The sequence below is a fragment of the Mauremys reevesii genome, linkage group 10 (genome assembly GCF_016161935.1).
Source record: "Mauremys reevesii isolate NIE-2019 linkage group 10, ASM1616193v1, whole genome shotgun sequence".
Taxonomy (NCBI): Eukaryota; Metazoa; Chordata; order Testudines; family Geoemydidae; genus Mauremys; species Mauremys reevesii.
In genome coordinates, this window is record NC_052632.1 from 20,366,562 (window position 1) to 20,390,327 (window position 23,766).

General features: G+C 43.7%; 1 long non-coding RNA gene across 1 annotated transcript in view; it reads left to right on the forward strand.

Annotated features, from left to right (window-relative positions):
* Positions 1-23,766, forward strand: part of LOC120373376 — a 217,491-nt gene that overhangs the window by 160,035 nt on the left and 33,690 nt on the right. The window lies entirely within an intron of this gene.

Below are 23,766 nucleotides of genomic sequence, written 5' to 3' on the forward strand. Positions count from 1 at the left end.
GGATCACCGGTACGCCTCTGGCGTGGTAGTACGCCCAAGGTGACCAGAACGACCACTGATAGGTCTCTTGGAAGACTCTGGATGGCACATCGGAAAACAGAGTACTGCGCATATGAAGTGTCCGCACGGGACGACACTGATGCGTGGCTGGATGGCCCTGGAGGAGCTGAAAAGCCCTTGGTAGAGTCTCCCTCTCTAACTGACGTCGCTCAACGTGGCACCGGGGATCGGTACCGGGAGGCATACCGGTACCGAGAACGGGACCTGCCACCGGAGCGGTGCCGGGCGGTCGACCGAGATCGTGAGGCTCGATGTCGGGAGTGGCTACGGGAGTCCCAGTGCCTGGAGCCGTGCCGGGTGCTGGATTGGTGCTGAGTGTACCGGGCCGGCGAACAGGACGCTGACTGGTGCCACGAGTACTACTGGTACCGAAATGGAGAACGGTGCCGAGACTGTGAGCGGCGTCGGGACCTCGATCGATGACGGGACTGAGAGCATCTGCAGAACCGCGATTGTGAACAGTGCCGCTCTGCAGTGCCGATGGAGGGTGGTCTGATCAAGGCAGGCTTGCCGGTCGACTATATAAGCCGCCCTGGCGGTGCCAGGGGTTGAGGCAGCGCAGATGCTGTCAGTGCAATCAGCTCCCTCGCCGTGGAAACTGTCTCCGGCGTGGAGGGAATAGTGAGCTCGACCACAGCTTGCGCTGGGGAGCTTTCAGGCACCGCACTCGACAGCTCTTGCGTGGCCGGGGTCGACGGTGCCGGTATTGGTGCCACGGCAGGTATCGGAGCCGGGCAGTCCGACTTAGTATAGCACTCAGGCTGCGGAGCAGGGCTCTGACGCAGCTTAATAGTGAGCTCGACCACGGCTCGCACCGGGGAGCTTTCCGGCACCGGACTCGAGAGCTCTTGTGTGGCCAGAGGCGACGGTGCTGACATTGTCGGTGCCACGGCAGGTATCGGTGCCGGGAGGTCCAACTTAGTATAGCGCTTTAGCTGCGGAGCAGGCGGCTCTGACGCAGCTTAATAGCGAGCTCAACCACGGCTCGTACCGGGGAGCTTTCCAGCACTGGACTCGACGGCTCTTGCGTGGCCGGAGTTAACGGTGCGGATATTGTCGGTGCCACGGCAGATATCCGTGCCGGGCGATCCGACTTAGCAAAGCGCTCGGGCTGCAGAGCAGGCGGCTCGGACGCAGCAGGAGTCCTGTGCCTCTTCATCCTCCAGGAGAGGGATCCATGCCGAGTGGACGTCGGTGCCGGCGACGGCCGGTGCCGGGAGGCCTTGGCGGTACCAGCGATCCGGTGCAGAGGGAGCGCTCCTTGAAGACTAACCAGCGCTCGGTGCCAAGAGCGGAGGAGCAAGAGCTGCCTCCCTCAGGAGCTGCTTGAGACGAAAGTCCCGCTCCCCTTTGTTCTCGGATTAAAGGCCTCACAAATGCGGCACTTATCTGTTAGGTGAGATTCCTCGAGGCACTTAGGAGAGGATCTCTTGTCGGCATCGGCTTGTGGCCGGCCAAGCATTGTAAAACCCTGTGGACCGGACATCGTACCCGGCACCGGGTGCGGGGAAGGGGATAATCCCCGAACCCCTGTAAATTAAATACACTAACTATACTACAAACGAATAAAGTTAACTACAACTATATAAATCTGAACTATAATTAACGAGAGAAACTACGAGTAGCTAGGGAAGTGGAGGTCAGCTAAGCCGCGCTCCACTGTTCCAATGACCGACACGGGCGGTAAGAAGGAACTGAGGGGCGGATGGGTCGGCAGGGGTATATATCCTGCGCCATAGCGGCGCCACTCCAGGGGGCGCCCAGCCGACCCACTGAGTGTTGCTAGGGTAAAAATCTTCCGACGAACGTGCACGTGGCGCGCACACACCTAACTGGAATGCATACGAGCAATCACTCGAAGAAGAATAGCTATTATGGAACAACCCCACGTGTAGACAACCATTGAGCCATGCAGGCTTTGGGTCTGGGGATTGATTGGATTATAGCTCTGTGTGTGGAGAAGCAGAGATGTAGCAGGAAAAAGCCAGAGAAGCATTGGTAGCATGGCCTTGAAGGAAGCACAGGGTCAGAGCTTCTTTGGTGTACAGTGCTAGCTGGCAGCAGACTTGGATTTCTGAAAAAGGAAACTGCCTAGTGTTTGATTCTTACTAAGTTCAGGGAAATAGGTCTTTTATATTCATTCTTTGTAAACTGACACGATGGCACCCAAGAAATACCCGACTCCATCAATTTCTCTTCCTAATGGAAATGCCTGGCAAGGCATTGGCTAACCACTAGGGGCAAAAGGGGCAACAGTATTTTATGATCTACTTGGCTATGTGGACTTCTTGGTTCAAATTCAAACCTGGTGCAAGAGGTATAGTATGCTGTTAATTTTGGATTTCCCCACCTCTGAATTTGCTCCCCTGCATAATGGCTTAACTGCTACTTTTTAAATTTAAATGTAAAACGTTGATAATGATAATAAAACATACACATGCATTTAATATTCCCATATTGTTCCCTCTCCCATCTTTCATTCCCTGTCAATAAGCAAGATCTTTCCTGAGTGATTTGCTCAGTCAGAAAGTGATTCTACAGTATTTCTGACAGAGATTTCTGCTGAAGTGGGGTGGCTGTAAAGAAGCAGTAATTCCTTTACATTCTGTAACCACGCCATTTTCTCTATCAGCATGGAGCATTTGACTCATATGCCCTAGAAAATAACTCCTCACTCCCACTATGTGCTCATACATTGAGCTGAGATCTAAACCTGACCTGTAGTTCTGAGATGCAAACTCATGATTAAAACTGCTTGATGGAAGAGGTCAGTTATTCGGTATCCGGAGCCTCAGAAGTGCATGAAGCTTCTGTTCAGGGGGGAGTGTCATGAATTGAAAGAAGTGTGAATGCTTTTTAATGTCTATTGAAGTCACACAAAAAAGCGTCGGAATATATGTCTGACTTAGAAAGGGGGGGGGTCATTATAGGGCTCAATCCTGATTCCTTTCAAGTCAGTTGGAGTTTTACCATTGACTTTAATGGGAGCAGGAGCAAGTTGATAAATGTCACCCATTCGTGGGTTGTTTTTTTTTGAAAAATCAATATTTTGTTTGTGAAAAGTTGAGAGGTCTCTAATTTCTGATGCAAGGATGGATGCGTGAGGAGAGAGAACGAATGGTAGAGACTTAGAAATGTAAGCAAAAAGCCAGTACGTTTCTCATAATGGCCTTACTCTCTCATTGCAGTACATTAAAGTACATTGAGAAATTGGCCAGAGCTGCAGAATTCAGACCTGAATCAGAATGTTAAACTCCTCAAAGTCCAGACCTGGGGACTCATTATAAATATAGGGTTAATTGTCATTTGGAGCCAGACCTGGGGATGGAAATGAGCTGCCTAGTCTTGTCTGGTTTGTTCAGTGCCCAGATTTAATACAATACACTCAAAACATGCACAGTTTAGGGCTGCTTGGGTACACAGATTTGATATAGGCTCACCTCTAATTGCAATTATTCAAAAGGCTTCTTCTTTGCCTGATTACATAAAATGGCATTTGCATATGGACTAAAATGTAACTGCCTGTCTAACTCCTCACAAATGCACTGGCCAATCAGAAATCTCGAGAATTTGACTCAAATTCTGGTTAGTAACCTTTGTTTTATGAGCTATAAGTCTCCCTTATGCTGAATTTGTGCTTTGTTATTTTAAATTCTAAAAGGCACTGGGAACTGTGTTGAAAAATAAATGGAGTAATCATGGGGCAAACTCTCCTCACATTCATTCTTCAGAGAGAGATTCTGATCTGCACATGAGGATTTAAAAACCACCACCATGAAAACCTAGCTCTCAAACCTAGTTCTGACAGTATCTCAGTTAAATACAGCGCTCTTGGCTGCCGTGAACTCCTGTCATCCAGACTCCTCTAGCTCTGACTCGCTGTCTTGTACTTCTCTTGATGAGCCATACATCCTGCTAAATGCTGAGATGCACATCTTCAAAGTGCTTCAGGGAGTTTTAGCCATCTGATTGTCCCATTGATTTTAATGGGAGCCCCAGGACCAGATCCCCATATATTACTTTGAAAAAAATATCTGTAGAGATTGATTCAGGGCTCAGATAGGTGCTTAAGACCTCATTTAGTCATTTCTGCATAGAGAGGAGAGAACTGTTCCTAACTAATTCTTCGTTCTATTAATGTTACCCTTTTTCATTTTGCAGAGACTTTGATTTTTATGAATTTATTCGTTATTTGAAATTACTTGATTATTTCTTGCAAACATATTTTAGCTGATGGATTCCTCATAAACTCTTTGGAGACTCCCAATGAGTCAATACAGCATTAATCCTAACATTCATTCTCATGTTTGTTATATAATTAGGTATTTTAGGGGTAAAATCAGGAATGGTTAATCAGCAGAGCATTTACACCAAACTTCTTATTAATGTGAGTTTGATTTGTCCTGAGTAACGATGCATAGTAACCACAAGTAAATATGGCAAGGATTGAAGAGTTATATGAATGGAGTGTGACTATCGTTAACTAGTGGAGCTTATTTCCTCTCTGCTCTCTTGGTGGTTGTGTCAGCATTAAATTCAGGCACTAGATTTATTATTATTATTAAGTGTTTGTTTAAAGTCTTGGTCATAAGAGAAATATTATGGTAGCACCCACTCGTGGTTCAAGGCCCCACTGTGCACACGCATAACAAAATGACAGCCCCTGCCTAAGGAGCTTACAATGTAGTATGTGACACAACTCTCTAGTTAGTATGTCAGATTAGCTCAGAAAGTTGAGGGGGTTTCTCCTGAAAACAGGGTCCAGATCCAGGGCCAAACTTGGACCCTTTAGACAGAGCATTTCTCCTAGCTTGGAAGGACACCCTCCTGAATGGCTTGTGGCCTTCCTCCCACTGCAGTTTTTTACGCTGGCCCCAAATGAGCCTGGTGGCTCACCAGAATGAGGTAGGTGGCTGCCTTGCACTTGCTGCTGACCTCAGGGCCTTGGTCCAAAGGTTCTGTCTTAAACCTCCTCTGCCCGTATATCTCCTGAGCATGTTTCTGCTAACATTAAAAAGCACTAGCCTAAACTTTATCCAGCATCACCCTCCGCTGTGAGTAGTTCTTCGGGAATGCTGATTTGCTCAGTACTGTGCCCAAACCCCTCCCTGACCTCTACCCTCTTACACCTCCCAGTAAATCCCATCTACAGTGGCCAGATAATCATTCTCACATTTCCTGTTAATCACAAGGAAAACTGAGTCCATTTCCTCTGTTCTACTTTCTTGAGAGACTCACTTGTGATTTTTTTCCTCCGCCCATTGAGTATTTCTATATCATAGCTCACTTTTTCCCCTCGTCAATCAACCCTCTTTGCTAATTTGGTAGTTATTTTCTTCGCCCCTGCAATGTTATGCTCTCAACACACCCAGAGCCAATGCCCGTGGCAAAACGGCACCATTATAAAATTACTTAGCAGGCTGCCCATGTCTCTTCTGTGGGCCTTGGGGAACTATCACACTCTCTGCTGCACACTTTCTTCTTTTCTAGAGATCTAACACAATACTGTGACTAGTTACTTGGAGCTATATTTCCCTTTGTCCTGGAAAACTTTTATTTATTTTTAGTAAACGCTTGTCAGTATTTCTAACATTGTGCCTCCAGCAATGTGGCCTGGACTGAAGCCACACAGCAGTCTGACAACCTGTTGGGCAAGTCTCCCATCAATTAGGCTGCAGCTGTCATTGTATCTATTCTCATCCTCTTGTTACATGTTTGCAAATAGCATAGGCTGCAGTTTAGCTGCTTTTTGGTTTATTTCTCTTCCATATCTAGTCAAGAACATTTCGTCTCCAGGACTCCTTGGCTCATTTCTTGTTCTTGCTTTCTAACCATCAGAGCTTTATTATCCTATTTATATATGCTTATCAAGGTTACTCATCTGTTCCTTTTATAAATCCGGCTCTCTTTTCCCCTAAAGCTCCTTAACTTGAGCCTTTTCATTACTTTTTTGACATGCAACACCAAACACAGGGCTAGATCTTGATGCTTTACACTTCATTTTCCACTATTCCAGTACTTTCTCTAATATATATAGACTAGCTAATCACCATTTAAATCCACCATATTAAAATTATATCATCCAGAGACAGACTCCTTAGGGGCTGTCTTACTTCTGCTGGTGTTTGGACTATGGTCCTTTGCTTTACATTAGTAGGTTCACTGCAGCTGGAAAGAGAAGCACTGAGAACGTATAACCTGTTAGAATTCCCTTTTCTACGCTCTTCCATTTGCAGTTTCCTGTTCCTCTGTAAACATGAAATTTGCTTTATAATAGATTTTTTTGCCAGCTGCTGCTCTTTGCTTGGTGGTCCTTGATGCTAATGTTTCATCCACTAATCTACAGAGCACAGCCCTGTTTATGTTAGCCAAATTAAACAACAACACTTGTGCATTTCATTTTCTTGTTTTGCTTCTCATATGAAATGGAAAGTCAGAACTGGTGTGTTCCAGCAAGATAGCAGAATCATAGAATCATAGAAATGTAGGACTGGAAGGGACCTTGATAGTTCATTTAGTCAGTCCCCTGCACTGAGGCAGGACTAAGTATTATTTAGACCATCTCTGACAGGTGTCTAACCTGTTCTTAAGAATCTCCAATGACAGAGATTCTACAACCTCCTTAGTTAACTTGTTCCAGTGCTTAACTGCCCTTACAGTTTGGAAGTTTTCCCTATGTCTAACCTAAATCTCCCTTGCTGCAATTTAAGCCCATTGCTTCTTGTCCTAAGGAGAGAAGTTTATCATCCTCCTCTTTATAACAACCTTTTATTTACTTGAAAACTGTTATCGTGTCCCCCCTTCACTTTTCTCCTCTCCAGATGAAACAAACCCAGGTTTTTCAATCTTTCCTCATAGATCATGTTTTCTAGACCTTGAATCATTTTTGTTGCTCTCCTCTGGACTTTCTCCAATTTGTCCACATCTTTCCCAAAGTGTGGTGCCCAGAACTGTATGCAGGACGTGTCCTCTTTGGCCTGATTAAGAGAGAGATAACGAGATCATATAGAAATATATTTCACTGGCCTGGCTCAGCCATTAAACAAAAATATTGAAATCATTTCATTTTCCTTTGGCCCCAGATATCCTAACAATGTGTCTCCAGCCTGTGTGCAGCTTTTGCAGGCAGAACTGGACTTGTCCATCATGCACATATTGGAGCAGTTAAGTTGAAATAAGCTCTCACTGTCTTGGCAAAAGTCCCTACATTTGGATATAGGGGGATTGATGAAAGGGGATTTTCACTCCTCTCCCACCCACCCTCTGTTACCAGATTTGCCCATTACTTTGGGGTATGCTCATTTATTCGGGTTACTTTTCTGGGGAAGGGGATTCTGTAATTCTGTCAATGTGCTGCTTGTGTCACCTTGTGTGTTCATATGGAGCTCTACTTCTCCCTTCTGCAAGTCCCCTCCCAATGGAGCTACCCTGCAGGACCTAGGTTCCCCAGGGCTGGGTTTCTCCAGCCCAAGAACCGGATGAACACCCACCCACCCACACATACATTAACAGAGCAAGTCTGAGCGGACCGGGTCAATCAGCACTGTCAAGCTGACCCCTTATATGTCCCTGGACTCACTGGGCTGGATGAAGCAGCACTTTTAAGCTGACTCTCCTTATATGCCCCTGGGCTCCATGGACTGGGTCAAGCAGCACTTTCAAGCTGTTACCCTGATGTGTCCCAGATTCAGCACGTCCCTATTCCCACCTTCACAACACAATTGTACTGGCAGTAACCTACTTGTTGAGCAAACCCCACAGTATTTTTGGGCACTGCAGGGATCTTTAGCTTAGGTAAAAGAAGCGTTGCTGCAGAGTAAATGGGGGAAGCTAAAAACACAAAAGAGTAAGGTTCAGCAAGAGAGAGAGAAGCAACCAGCTTAAACATACAAGTTATTTATTGAATACTGGTGATAACTACACAAGGAGGGCTAAACCAACATAACATACATTATTAAAGGTTAATACCTAAGGTAGAAAGGAAAATTGAAAAGAGAGAGCGAGAAAGAGAGAGAAGGGGATCTCACCACTCCCTGAAGCTTGAACTGGTCGGGGTTCCCAGATGATGCTGGTAGCTGAGCAGGGGCGGCTAGGCACAGCCAAGCGCCCAGCAGCGGCTGGCGGCCCCTTGGGGGGGGGCGGGGCGGCTCTGGCGGACCTTCCGCAGTCGTGAGGTCTGGAGGGGACTGGAGCCGAGGGGGAGCCGCTGCATGAGACAGCGGCGCCGGGCCGCGGTGGTGCCCGCGCGCGGCTGCTCGGCCTGCTGGCCCTGGCGCAGCTCAAGCGGGCCCGCGGCGGCACCCACCGGCCCGCCCGTCAGCGTCGGTCCGGGCTCCTGCCCGGTGGACCTGCCGCACGCGGGAGGCTGCAACCAACCCGAGGAGGGGGCGGGGATCGGCCGCGGGGGGGGGAGGGGCGGGGGCGCGCGCCGCGCGCGCTGGGGGCAGCCAATTTTCTAGAGCCGCCCCTGCAGCTGAGGGTCCTGAGGGCAGGAGGCAGGCAGAGTTCCCAGCACGATCAGTCAGGAGAGTATGGAGTCCTAGTGGAACTGATGCAGAGTTTGGATCTAAGCATCAGAACCCTGACTGGAGGGTGAGTAGGGATTTTTGTAGAGAAAATACAATTGTTCAAGGGAGAACAATAGATTTGTTTATAGGTAAGGCTGATAACTCAAGGGTTTTCTTTAGACTAGACAAAAGGAGCTGATCACTCTTGGCTATGGGTGGTGTTTTCTTCCAGGGAGCTCACAATGCAACTAGGCTGCTTCAGTATTTGGATATCAATTAAGGATTCATTACTAGAATTGGTCTGATAATTGCTGAGCTGGGTGTGTGCAGACATAGGTTCATTAGCATCTGGAGCAGAGATTCCCATGATGCAGTGCTTCCCTGCTTTTTCTGGACCCAGAATTCAGTGTGGTTCTTGGTTCTCCATTCTGTATGCAAATTGAGATGTCTTCCTGTCCCATCTTTCATGCAGATGAGGCTAGAGGAGTTGTCTCCGCTCTCCATTCTGTATGCTGATGGAGATGTCTTAATCTTGTCACCCTTGTCATGAGGGGTCTAGGTGTGTCTCCCAACACCCTTCACTGCTCTCTGCAAGTTTTTTCCTCTGATGGGTTTTGGTTTAAGCAGAGGCTGGGGGGTGGGAGAGAGTCTTTCATGAGTCAGGCTGGATACTGCACCCTGGTTCCCCAAGAACACAGAGGTGTCTGGTATCACCTCCGCCAAGCATATTGCAAAGCCCATCTCTGTGCTCAGCTGTTTGCTTGCTGCCATGGCATGTTTGTTATATTTATGGCTTAATTTGGAGGATATGTCTGTTTATTTTTTATATTGGTCAGTTTATTTTGTATTGTTCTTTAGATGTTCTCTAGGGGCCTGATCCAAAGCTTATTAAATTTGGGCCAGTGAAAGAATTAGAATGACTATATATCCCAGTGGTTAGGCTGCCCTCCTGGGTGGTGAGTGACTCAAGTTCAACTCCCTACTCCATATCAGGCATAAGGGGGAACTGAACCTGTCTCCCACATCCTGGGTGAGTTCTCTAAGCACTGCATTAATGGTTATAACAGGGAGGTCCTTCTCCAGCTGTTCTAGGTGTGCTCAAAACCCGAGGCTGCTCTAGACAATCTGCTGCCCTGTCCTCATAGGCCTGGGGTGGCAGGTTTGGCCTGGCTACCAAGTAGCTGGTTGTAAGCAAGGTTTGGGCTATCTTTTAAAGATGGAGTGGGATTTTTACCTACTTGTACCTACCTCAAGCTTTTTGCTTATCTTGGTGCTTTTTTTTCCCTTTCCTTGGACCAGACCTTGCCCCCCATGACGAGTGCGATGGTGCCGGGATGCAAACCCCACCCCGCATGATTGGATGGCTTTTTTAGACCAATCAAGCTATTTTCTTTGAAATTTAGTGGCTGCTGGGCCTCTCTCCTGATGCTATCAGCATGCCCGGCAGCAGACATTTAAGTGGCTTGTGGACCTTAATAGCGGAACGTACATGCCTAGGAACTTTAGATGGCTGCAGGGGTTGTGTGAGTGCTGGTGGCAAGTTGGCAACTAAATGTTGGAGCTAGGTGCCTAAGATAGCAGTTAGATTCCTAAATCACCCTTGTGAATCCAGCCCTAAATGCCTATGTCACTTTTAAAAAGATAGACTCCCAAGTCATCAAGGTGCTTTTAAAAATGCTACCCATTGTGTTTAAGGCACATACTAGTGATCTGCACTGCAGATCTCAGGAAGAATTAGGTCTGAAGTACTGGTGGTTTTTTCAGCTATATAAGGAACAGCACATTTCGCATGTAAATAAGACCCCAAACTCTCCCACTCAACCACTGAGCTTTTCAACTCTTTTGAAATTATAAACACTGTTAGAACAAGCTGCCGTCATGTACACAATGCTTAGATGGCAAGGAAATGCAGTTCATGCAGTATTTACATTACCCCAGTAAACAAAGACAAGTAAAATGTTTTACTTGTTAACATCAGTTCCAAAGAAAAGCAATGACTATTACAGCACTTGCTGTAATCACGTTAGCAGTTCTGAACATGTCTGTGTTTTTGTCACTTTTTCTAAGACCTTTTTATAAGATGTTTCTTATGTTTAATGGCATGTAACTCTGACTCTGGTTTTGAGAACATAGCACGCAACATTGTTTCATGATTTATTTTTTAAAAGGACCAGATTCTCAGTGGGTGTAAATGGCACCTCTTGGTTTTTATCTAGAAAGGGTTTTACAGCTACTCATAACAATGGGAGGAATGCTAAAAAACATACGTGGCCCTGAGATAGATGATTTGTGGACCATTGTCTCATCGCCTGAATTCTAAACAGTGGTCAGGTTAACAGGGATAATCTTTGTAATAAGTTGAAGTCCCTAAGCCAAATTCAACCCTGGTGTAACTCCACTAAAGTTAAGTCAAAACTGTTAATACTATTCATATAAAACGCACTTGCATTGACATTGATATGTGGGGATTTGGATTATGGAGAAACTCTAGAAACAGTGAGACTCTTTAACAAATCTCTTTACATGAGACAAAAGCTACTTCTAGGAGTTAGTGATTACTAAGAAGGTATTTAAAGATAGCTTACAAACATAAGGAACATTAATTTATTACCTGAGGTAGGAAGCATTGTTGTCTAGTGACTAGAGCACAGAACTAGGAATTGAGTTCTTGGTTCCATTCCCAGCTCTACCACTCACTCACTCAACCTCTCTGTGCCCCAGTTACCCCATCTGAAAAATGGGGAGAGTGTTTGCCTACATTATGGGAGTGTTGTGAAGCTGAGTTAATCTCTGAGGAAAGGAGCTGTGGAAATCCATGCTGAGGGTGTCATATAAAACATACAGTTCTGCTACACTGCTGCACATAACACTTTGTAACATATAATTTACTGGGGATCAAGTTCATTTCACGTACAAAAGGCCCCTGGTTGACTATAATAGTGTAAGGCCTTCAGGACGTGGATCATGCCTTCATATGCATTTATACAGTACATAATACAGTGGTGCCCTAATCTTGATTGGGCCCTTTAAGCATTGCTGCAATTTGCATAATATAAATAATCACTTAATCTGTTTCACCTGTATACTATTAAGTGGAACACAAGCAACTCATAATAGAAAATAATAAACAGACTCTAGTGTGTGCGTAGGTACACCATTTCATAAAAATACACATGCAGAAGACAAGGCACTGAAAAAACAGCCCTGCATAAAACTAGGCATTCACTTAAGGGAAGAAAAATGTCACGGAAAGCTGCAAGATTATTAGCTTTATTATGCATGAGGAGCAGGCAAGGAAGATGTTACAAGAGGAACAGAGACATTATTCAAATGTCTTGGAAGGCAGACCATCATTGCCAGTGGAGAGAGAAAAGGCTTCCAGAGGACTAGAGTAGCATCTCAAACGTTAAATTATAAGGGGACTGAAGCTTTAACTTTAAAAAGTATGTTAGAGTTTGGTTCTAGCCCACGAAAGCTTATACCCAAATACATTTGTTAGTCTCTAAGGTGCCACAAGGACTCCTCGTTGTTAGAGTTTCTGTGTTGTTTATTATTGGAGATTGCCTTTTCCCCAAATACTTAGATTCTGTATAGTTCATATGGAACTCAACCATCCTTCAGACACTTCAAGGTTCTTCAGGAATTAGAGGGAAACAGAGACAGCCCTAGGTTTTGTGGGGTCTTTGTGTGAAATGAGATATGCTGGGCCCCAGGCAGACACTGATACCCGCAAAGCCACATTGGGCCGGAGGGGAGTTTTGACAGCTGAACTGGTTTTAGAAATGTGTTAGTAGAAGAATGTTGGAGAGTTCTGTGAGGGCGATCAGGGCACTGTCACTATGAGACTCAGAAGGTTTGGACCTAAGATTCATTATTATTATTATTACTATTATTATTTATTTATTATTGTTGCAGCAGCACCTAGGATACCTACTCATGCATCAGGACGCCGTTGTGCTAGGCAATATACAAACACAAAACAAAGAAATGGTCCTGCCCTAAAAGCTTATTGTCTAAGACCTTGTCTACACTCCCTGCCTTCAAGTGTAGATACAGTTTATATCAGAAAAAAAAAATTCTGGTATAGCTTATACCACATCCCCAAGCAAAGTAAGCCATGCTGCCAAAAGAACTTTTTTGCCAGTCTACCCTAGGAGTTTTACCAGCATAGCTATGTCACCAAAAAATAAAATTAAAAAAATCACACGCTAGCCTACTCCCTGCCACCGACAAAGCTATGCTGGCAAAACATTTTAGTGTAGACCAAGCCTAAACAGTTAATCATAGTGGACCAGCAGTTGGTGTGTGTGTGTATTGTGTGTGCAGGTGGTTTCATGCTGTAATGGGACATTGATAGAGGTGGGGCCTCCAAAAGTACAGGGCCGTGTCATTGTCCAAATGGGCCATTCCTGTGGCCAAACTGGGGGTGAGCTTAAACAGAAAGCAGAGGTGTTCCCATTTCAGACATGGAGTTAGCACACTAGGAGAGAGGATGGTTGTGTAGTTAAAGGGTGTAGGGTTCTGTTCCTGCCTATCCTGAGCAGAAATTCCAGTTGAAAATGTCCAACTTGTTCCAATAGCCCAACTAGATTATGGAATCAATCAGAATATTTATTTGGTCTACTGGTTCCTCAGGCAAGTGAAACTAGTAGAAAGCAACAGAAACTATTTGAAAGATTCTAACAGAGGGTACATAGCAAATGAAGATATGATTGTAGCGCGGGTAGGCTAGCTTGTGGTGAAGTCCATGCGGCCACGTCTTCACTACTGTTGTTACCTTGGCTAGTGAGATTAAAGCCAGTATGGGTATGCCTACTGATGCTACAATCACAGTTTAATTTATTGTGCAGGCATACCCTGTATCTACTGGACTTTACACTAGGGCTGCCACAATCCTGCTGAATCTTAATCGCTCTCTGCCTCAGTTTCTCCATCTGTAAAGTGGGGTTAAGGAGACTTCCCAGGTATACAGGGGTCTTAATTCGTTCATATTGCCAAGGGATCCAAGATCCTGTGATAGAAGGTGCTGTTAAAATCCAAAATACCGGTAGTATAAAGAGCAATTAGTGGACTTGTATTTTACTTTTTTTCTGAATATGAAAGTTTAAATATTTAACCAGGTGACCCAGAGTCCATTGGTATTAATTATTTGTTAAGAGTTTAAACTGACATTTAGTAAGTATGTTAATTGATATTGCACTAACTGAGGAAGATACCTGTAGTAAGTGCCAATTATCTGCTTCAACATTCCTGGCAATTTGAGTTTGTTAGTAAGAATCTAATTACACTAGTTTATTGCTGATGGAATTACATGAGGAGTAGATTTCTCTCTTACATACTTAGTAGACCTCAATAAGTGATCCTTAGCAGTCTGTTGCTATTCAATTAACAAGTAATAACTTCCTTAATGAATCTAATTGAAATGCTCATCTGAGTCCAGTACCTAATATAAAGTGCTCAGGGTACTCTTCAGCGTGCTAGTCTTGTTTACTTAACAAGAACAAAATGTGGCCACGAAGGATAAGGTGGCTATCATGATGAGAACTCAGGCGGTGTTAATAAATCCCTGCCTAACATGATCAGGAACAATTTGCCAGGTTAGTTCTAGGCTGTTTAAATATCTGGGGAATAAACCAAGATATTTGTGCCTGAGGATTTAAACTCACAGAAAGGATTCTGCAGCATGAAATTCTCTTTCTAGCACATTAGCTCTGCCTCTTGCAGGCACAGTGGATATAAAAACACTTGGTGCTCCACTGGGATGGAGCTCTGTAGCTAAACCCTTTGCGATGCTTTGAATATTTTACTTTTAAGTTCTTGTTTTAGTTTGAGTCTTTTAAATAGTTCGTCCCTTCCCCGCTCCATTATGATTCTTCACATTTGGTTTAAGTGACTGTTAGGAATGTGATGCTGGATGTATTTAATGACCTTAAACAATGACTACAGTTAAAGACAAAAAGTGGAGATATCAGGGGTTTATAGACTTCCATGTATGTATCCAGGAGACCATTTTACCAGTGATGTAGGGAGAGTTCTACTTAATCATCTTGAATTCAGTCTCAGTCCACAAGCATAACCCCAGTGTGTATGTATTCAGTGAAACCTGTTTTATGTGGCCAACAACAATTGGCTGCTGAGCAGAGAGAGCTTTATAATAAAGGTGGAGAATAATTGTATGGAGTATGTTTGGGAATATTTTGGGGTGGTCTCTTAGACTAGGATTTTCCTTTATAGGGGTAATCTCTTCTACTGGTTTTATTATACATACAATAAAAACAGGCTTGGCCACTGTCATTTGTAGGGTGGGATGCGGGAGAAATGGCTGGTTTCAAAAGCTGTTTTAGGGGGTTCAGAAGTAAAAGGTCTTTGTTCTTTAAAATGGGAGTTAGCAGGTGATTGGTCTTTGTGGCCAATAAATTGTCCCTCCAGAAAACTAACAATTGAGTGCATTTGGAAAAATGACTGTGTAGGCAGTAACCTTTTCTCAAGAATTTTTAGTAGATAGTGTTAGTGTCACAATAACATGATAGACTGCAATAGCTTCAGCAGGCTATCATGTCTGTTAGCTCCATGCCAATGAGTCCTTCATTACTCACTGAAGCCTGACAGTGCACCACTGACCGCTCTGGACAGCATTCTCAACTCGGATGCACTGGCCAGGTAGAAACTTTTGAAATTCATTTCTCATCATCACAGGTGACCACGCACAGCTCATCAGCACAGGTGACCACGCACAGCTCATCAGCACAGTTAACAATGCAGTCTCCTGAGAATCGAAAAGAGCCCCAGCATGGACGCTCGGGAGGTAATGGATCTGAAATGAAAAAGTATTTGAAAGAATTTCTAAGGCTATGACTGCTAAAGGCCACAGCAGGGACTCCGTGCAGTGCAGAGTGAAAGTTAAGGAGCTCAGACAAGCCTACCAGAAAACCAAAGAAGCAAATGGAAGGTATGCTGAGCTGCATGCAATTTTGACTGTGGATTCCGAGGTGGGGTTGTAATCTCTGCCATGTCTGAGGATTATGCAGACGGGAAGATGAAGAGGAAGAAGAAGAGGAAGACAGCAGCCAGGAGCTTTTGCTCCCAGCCCTCACAAGCAACTATTGCAGAGAATGGCCCTGGAAGGAGCTCTGGTGAGTGTACCTTTGCAAATAGCAAACAGTGTTTTTAAGCAAGCCTTTTTAATGATTGATTTGCCCTGAGGACTTGGGATGGTATAGTTACTTAGAAAAGTTTGTTAACATGTCCGGGATTGAGAGGAAATCCTCCAGGGACATCTCGATGAAGCCCTGTAGGTACTCCAGAAGCCTTTGCAGAAGGTTTCTGGGCAAGGCATCCTTGTTCTGCCCAACACTTTACCATGCCATGCATGTAGCAAGTAATCAGGTATCATGGGACTGCTGGCATTCAAGAAGCATCCGCTCTTTATCTTGTTCTGTTATCCTCAGCAAAGTGATATCGTTCAGGATAACCTGGTTAAAAATCAGGAATTTAAGTAAGGGGTGGTTTTTTTTCTACTGGGTTGTGGAATGCAGCAGCTTAAAAACACTTTCCTGCTGAAATGCCGATGATCTTTTCTGTTTGGTCACCGGACAAGCAGTGGGTGGGTAAATCACTGAGACAGTGGCTACCATGGCCGCATGCAAGCTGAATCCTGATGCCTGGACCTGTGTCTGTGAGATCTGTAACCCCAGAGATGCAAGCAGTCACTATTAAGATGAAAAAAATCACATGTGCTATGTAAGGTGAATAGTGCTTTTCACTGTGAAAGAGTATAACCATTGTTCTGTAAAATGTATCTTTCTAAATATTTATCTCCTCCTCCATCCCAAAGGCTAGCACAGATAAGATGAGATGTTCTCAGATATTATGGAAGTTGAAAGAGCTCATCTGAATGAGTGGAAGGACGTGGTTTCAAATTACAGGAAAGAGGCCAGTGAACGTGAGGACAGGAGGGAAAACCGAGATGAGAGGTGGCGGCAGGAAGACCGGCAGGAAAATCAGCGGTGCAGGACGATCAGCGGTGGCGGGATGCAACTCTGGGGCTGCTGCGTGATCAGACTGACATGCCTTGTGGAGCTTCAGGAACGGCAGCAGGATCACAGAGTGCCGCTGCAGCCTCACCATGTTCCCACCCCGTGGACAGCCCAACCAGAAGGATGTGAATTTTTTTAATGGCCTTCTCCATCCCTCCTTTCCTCCTCCCAAAGCACACATAATGAAAAAATAAAGAATTAATGCTTTTAAATGAGAGTGACTTTATTTGCATAAGTAAGCTGTAACAGGGACTGAGTCAATCATGTTCATCAACAAACACAGCAGTCACACTGTACCCTGGCCATTGATGAAGCTGGTGTGCTCTTCTAATCTCCCTGGTGTCTGGCTGAATCAGCGGCCAGGTGATTTGCCTCAGCCTCCCACCCCCATAAGGTCTCCCCCTTACTCTCACAGAGATTGTGGAGAATACAGCAAGCAGCAATAACATAGGGGACATTGGTTTGGCTGAGGTCTGCCAAATGCACATTCCACCACCATTCTGCACTTGCTCAGCCTGTAATTGAACAGATCCTGACCACTGTCCAGGCTGCCTGTGTATGGCTTCATGAGCCATGGCATCAAGGGGTAGGCTGGGTCCCCAGGATAACGACAGGCATTTCAACATCCCCAACTGTTATTTTCTGGTCTGGGAAGTAAGTCCCTTGCTGCAGCCGTTTAAACAGAGTAGTGCTTCTGAATACGCGAGCATCATGAACCCTCCTGGCCATCCCACGTGGATGTTTGTGAGATCCACCAGTGCTTGCAGCACCATTGAAATGCCCTGGTGCTGCGGTGCCAAGATAGGGATATGGGTTCCATCTATCGCCCCACAGTTAGGGAATCCCATTGCAGCAAAGCCATCCACTATGGCCTAGTCACAACCTTTCGTAGCAGCAGCTTAGTGATTGCTTTGGCTACTTGCATCACAGCAGCCCAGATTTTCCAACTCCAAATTGATTCCCGACGGTAGCTGTCTGGTGGTGTTGCAAGCCACCAGGCTATCGCCACTCGCTTCTCTACTGTGAGGGCTGCTCTCATCTTGGTATTATGGCGTTTCAGGGGGGGGCAAGCAAGTCACAAAGTTCCATGAAAGTGCAGCCACTGGGAATCGTCCCACACCTGCAACACAATGCGGTCCCACCAGTCAGTGCTTGTTTCCGGGCCCAAAATCGGCGTTCAATGGATAGAATCTGCCCCATTACCATCAGGATCTCGATAATTCTGTGTCCACGTCCTCATCACTGTCATATCCGCCTCTTACGGTCCTGGTTCAGCATATACTGCGAGAGTGCGCGGTGTTAAAAACATCCACGATTGCGGTATGGAGCTGAGCAGGGTCCATGCTTGCTGTGCCGGTTGTCTGCCGCTGTCAGGTGAGGCTGTACCCAGAACCATGATTTTTGCCCCATCAGGCACTGGGATCTCAACCCGGAAATGCCAAGGGACACCACCGATTTAATGTGTTTAGTGTATAAAATCTGTTTTACAAAACCGGTTTATGCAAATTCGGAATAGTCCCGTAGTGTAGACGTACCCCAAGTCAAAAGACCTTAATGATCCCTTTGCAGCTTTGCTGGTTATTGGAGCAAAAATATGTACATCTTGAAAAAGACTGAGAAATTACACATTAAAAATACTTTAACTTTCATGAACTTCCATTGAACTTCCAAGGTTTAACATTCATTGTATAAAATTAATGCTTTGGGCCTCACACAAACTTAAGAAATCTGAAAAAATCAGAGTTCAGGCCAGAGTTCTCAGTGCCAGTTTTTGAAACATGTTTAGGTTCGAACAACCACAGCAACAACAATCTGCATAAACTTATTAATATTTAAAAATCTCACCCCTTCCAAAAACCCCACCCTGCACAACCAGAATAAACTAAAAACGTCTCAAAATGATCCACATCTTTGAAAAATTCAAACATTTTTTAAACACACAAAATTTTGTAGGTTGTTGGTTCAAAGCCATCCCTTATCTTTATGCAATGGCTGTTTGGCCTCTGTGATTTTCTCTGGATGAGGGGTGGTTCAGTCAGCTTTCCGTAGGTGGCACAGTTCTTTCTTGTTGCTGGTGGATTGGTGGTTCTCACCACAACTGGCACCCTGATTGATGGTCTCAATGGAAAGGCCAAGGGTTAACTGGCCGAATGACTGAGGAGATTTTCAGACCCACAAATGGCAGTTAGGTGCCCAGCTCCTATTGATGGGATGGGCAGCCCCACACTGGACCAAGGAAGGAAAGATTTAACAGTCTGTCCTGTAGGCAGGGCTCAGACCCGCTCCACCTTGCAACAGTTACCAGAAATATCAAAATTGGAAGGAGGGTATTAAAATGGAGAAATCAGGCTTCTAAGGGAGGCTGCCCTGAGAGAGGGATCTTTGGTCTGAGGCAAAGAGGACAGGGTGTAGACTGAGCTGCCGCAAGCTATTGGCCTTTGGAGCAGCCATGCAGAGGAGAAGGCTTGGACTGGACTTTATCTTGTTCATTTGTTTGTTAATGAAGTCAAACCACAAAAAGGGTGTTAGTTTTGACCAGGGCATGCTGAACTGTGGTTTAGAGTAGATGGGAAAGTCTATATAAAAGCTAGTAATATGCTGGATTTCAGTATAAACTGCTGACCTTGTTCATCTGTGTGGCATGTGCGGCGAGATTTCTTTAGAAGCCAACATCGTGAAGCTGTCTACTCTGTCAGCCAATTTCAGATCAAACAATCCCCCCCCTCAACTCACATGAGTGGTTTCTAAGTGGTTTTATTCTGAAATGTGACAAACAATATATTTTTGGCAATTGATTGTACTTTGTGGCTTATGTAATTCTGACTCTTAGAACTGAGACTGTTCACGGTGGGCACAGATAAGGACTTTTGAGGTGCATTCTCCTCCTTGATGTATACGCATAAATCTCAATGGAATTAAAAGGAATTTTTTGTTCCTAGGAAGGAGAAAATCCACCTTCGACTAAACATTCCAGCTATGCTTATACATAATCAGGAACCTGAAGGTGTCGTAACACAGAGCAGACACTCGGGATAGTGGAAATGTAATTTTTTAGATCTGTCCAGACTATCAGCCCCAATTATGGAGCAGCTCTGAAATTACATGTGACTTCTTCACAGCTTGTTGTACTTTACATAACCTAGATTTTGATCGTGTCACTTTATGTGCAGGACTCACATGGAGTTGCATTTTAAGATTGGCTTATGCCCTCTGGGAACTGAACAATGTAGTTCTCTTATGGATGCACACTTCATGCATGTTAAAGAGAATTATTGCCTATTGTTGTAAAACTAATAGTCTATTTCCAAACTTCCCTCAGCCTGGGGAAGAATGGTTCAAAGTAAGTCCTGAAGATGAAGACTTAAACTTTTATGAGAAAAAAAGAACTATTCAATATAAAAGGTCTTTCATAAAAATTGGTAAAGCTAACTGATGATTACATTAAACTTTATTCCAATTAAAGTTCAAAAATGAAAATTTCATGAATGCTCAAGGATTTTTGATATTTTCCAAAAAGCCTTCAAAGTTCTTAAACTATTCATTTTTGCAAAGAGGAAATTTTGAAAGGTTTTAAAGATTAAGAGCAGTAATATAATATATGAAGTTGTAGTTACTAAAACTGAAGTCCGCTGCAAAATATTGTACTAAAGATGACCCTGATTCCACAAATATTTCTTTGTATGTTTAACTTTACTTGCCTGAGTAATCTCACTGAGTTCATGTGTATAAAGTTACGTGCATGTGGGATTGGGGCCCAAGCTGTCAATTCGATTTATCTTGTTTCTCATAGTATGTGCTTTCATAGTGAATGTAAAAGTTATGGAAACTTACAGCCATATTCTCTGTGAATGCATAAGCTCTCACAAAAACAATTCTCACAGATGGAAGTGCTTGTAAATTCACCCAATCATGGAACAGCAACTGTTCCATGTGACTAATTTGACTGTTCATTATTACACAACATAGCTTGAATTTCAAATAGTCAGTCAAGCCTTAACAAAAAATGTGAAGATATTCCTTGGCTACATTTGACCAACAAGTACTTTTGAGGAAATCATGATCTCCTGGCTATTTCATGAACAGAAAGGGAAGTTACATTCATCTAATATATTGGTTGTTGTGGCTCACGCACTCAGCTTTACTCTCAATAATTTTACCATATGTGATCAGTAATGTGAGTTACAGTTGGGAAATGAGTGTGGTCCAAGTGACCCACTTAAAAACAAAACCCATCCCCGCTTGTCTTGTTAGGTAACTGTTCCATTTCTATCAGAGGCTGTATGCACTCTAAGAACTGTCATGCAGGTACAGGAACAGAACAATGATCAGTTTAGTTTGGTGTCCTGTTTCTGACCATGGTTAAACTGAAATTCTGGAGGTGGTTTTAAACCCTTTAATGCTTTTAAGCCTGATCCTACAAAACAAAACAATCCACTGGTGTGACCCTTTATACCTTTGCACAGTCTATTGATGTCAGTGGGTCTCTGCCCTGGCATAAGGGTCTGTGCTAGCAGTTACTTTTACAGGATTGGGACTGTAAGAGTGTGCAGTATTCTTGCTGTTTAAATTACCACCACCCACCCAGTAAACCTCTCTCCTTGCTGAGTGATAGGGCCATTTCTGACAATAGCCAGGAAGATTTTTTTCTTCTCCTTCTCTTCCTCAAAGTATTATACAAGATAGAGCAACAAAGTATATACAGCTCTCAGTGGCTGACGTCAGGAGCAGATGTGCCAATCTGTTGGGAAAAATTCAGTACCACCCTAGGAGCATAGGAGTTTCTCTGACTACGCCTGGAGGGCCTCATACAATAGCATGTATACTTTGTTGAGCTATGTTAGCTGGATAGCACAATTATCTGGATCCACGTTCCATTTCAAGAAAGAGTTCCCAAAGCATGTCTGACTGTAGGAAAAAGCAAGCAATCAGGCCATAAATCAGGTCATTGTATGAATTCAGAAAGCACTAGTAAAATCAGAGCTTCCAATACATTTCATTTCAGGCAGAGTAGAAACATCCATCAGTATATGGTTCAGGACAGATTATAATTTCAGATGTGTAGAAGCACAATGCAGTATGTCTCAAAAAATTCACAAAGGCGTTTGCATGCAGGCAGCAATGTGTGGCAGACAGTGAAAATAGACTCTGTCCCCCCTCCCCCCAGGCTGGCAGGTGTTCATGATTTTTGAGAGTAAAAATCCACCTAGTGAAGTGCAAGCCAACAAAAAAGCAGTTCAAGGGTTTTTAGACTTTTTTTGTTTTCTTCCTTTTTTTAATATGAATTTTGAACTGCGCAAACAAACTCAGTTGCTCTTCCGGCAATACCTTTTATACTTACAGCTCACACGCCAGTTGAACACCAAATGCTGTGTTTATGAGGCTAGTGGGTCTTGATTAATTTAAAAATATTTTTCCATTCCATGTAATTTGTATATACTTGGGAAACTACCACGTCTACCTCCCAGGTCCTCCTAACCTTCTCAGGGAAAGTGCCCTTCAGTGGGATTTCCTTTTCCCTTTATATACTTGCAAGAAGTAAATAAGGCCCGCAGGGCCCACAATGGGAGGTGGAGGAAAATGTAAAATTCCATAAAGGGAAAACTTGATTCAAATACAGAAACTTGACATACTCAATATAATACTTTGACCCGAGGATCTCAAAGCATGATGTAAACAGTAAACTGATTACACCCACTTGCCCAAGGTCGCAAAGTGAATCAGTGGCAAATATGGGATTAGGACAGACGAGTCCTGACTCCCCATCACCTACCCTTACTCTAAACCACATTATACAAATGGTTCTTAATAAGGCGTAATTTTCTGACAGCCTTAAAATTGCACTGAATTTTGCTGAATGTAGTTGCTTAGTATTTTCACAAATTGTCTCTCCCTTCCAACCATACCATTGTCATGTGAACGCAGCCTTATTCTTCTGCGTTTGATTTTTGTTAACCTACGTTTTTCTTTTATTCTGAAAGCTTGGAAAGAGGGACATAAAAGAGAGCAGGACCTTTTTTCTTTCCCTATTGCTCCCATATGAAGGAAGATGGATAAACTTGCTGGGCCTCTCCTTCGCACTGAGCCCCCAGATTAAACTTTTAATACTTGGACACATGCTTCCCTCAGTCAGTGCCAAATCCACCTAGTTCACTTTCTGAGCAAAACATCTTTTGCCTTTCAGCTTCAATACCTACATGTATAATTTTTATTTCAAGTTCAAATTGTACTCTAGACACTTAAGCGCCCCCCCCCCCCCCAAAAAAACCCAAACATTCAAGGTCAAGATAACCCCTCCTGGTTATTCAATTCCCTTCCAGGATAGAGAACCTATCTACAACTGCCTTGTCTTCGCTGCTAAAGTAACTGAATCTGAATCTGCAGCTGCAGCAACAGTATACTTTGAGCTGGCTATGATGTGCTGGATTCTCTTTTGAGAGTGGAACTTTTTCCTTTAATAATGAAGTTTTGAAAGGATCTTTTTCTTGTATCCCAATTTTCTAATTTCAGTGCTGAATTAAAGCATTTTCACAGGCTTGTATGGTGGGTTGCATCAGTTATGGCATCTAGGACAGAGTGTCCATATTGATGAAATACTGTATAATATAGTACCAAATGACATAGTACTCTGGGAAACATGGAAAGGTTCAATATAAAAAAAATGTGGAATATGGTGATGGAAGGCTTGGGGCTAGAATAAACAACTATTTTGGGAACAAAAGCATCCCACTGTGTGGAACTAATTGTATTTTATGTGCTGAGTCAATAATTTTTTGTAATCTTATACCATTATTGTCTGAGAATTATTCAATTTCAAAAGGTGTTATGCTTACATATAAGGAACAAGTTTGAATATATTTACTGTCATTTTTGTCTTGAGTATAGTTATTTTGACAATGGAAAAATGTAATTACTTTGAGCAAATGAAGAAAATGAAGTTATATGTTAAATACAGATTTGAAATGTGTATCAGCTAAAACAGTCCACAAATCTAAATTTTTTTGTTTTTAGCCAATGTGTTTAAAATTTTTAAAAATGCTTTTAGTAAACCACTTTTCGGTGCCACTCTCTTGGTATAACTTGTAAAGTAATTTCAGGTTAATGATTTGAAAAAGAAAATTATAGTAAACCATTTTTATCACTTAAAAGCAAATCTTATTAAAAGA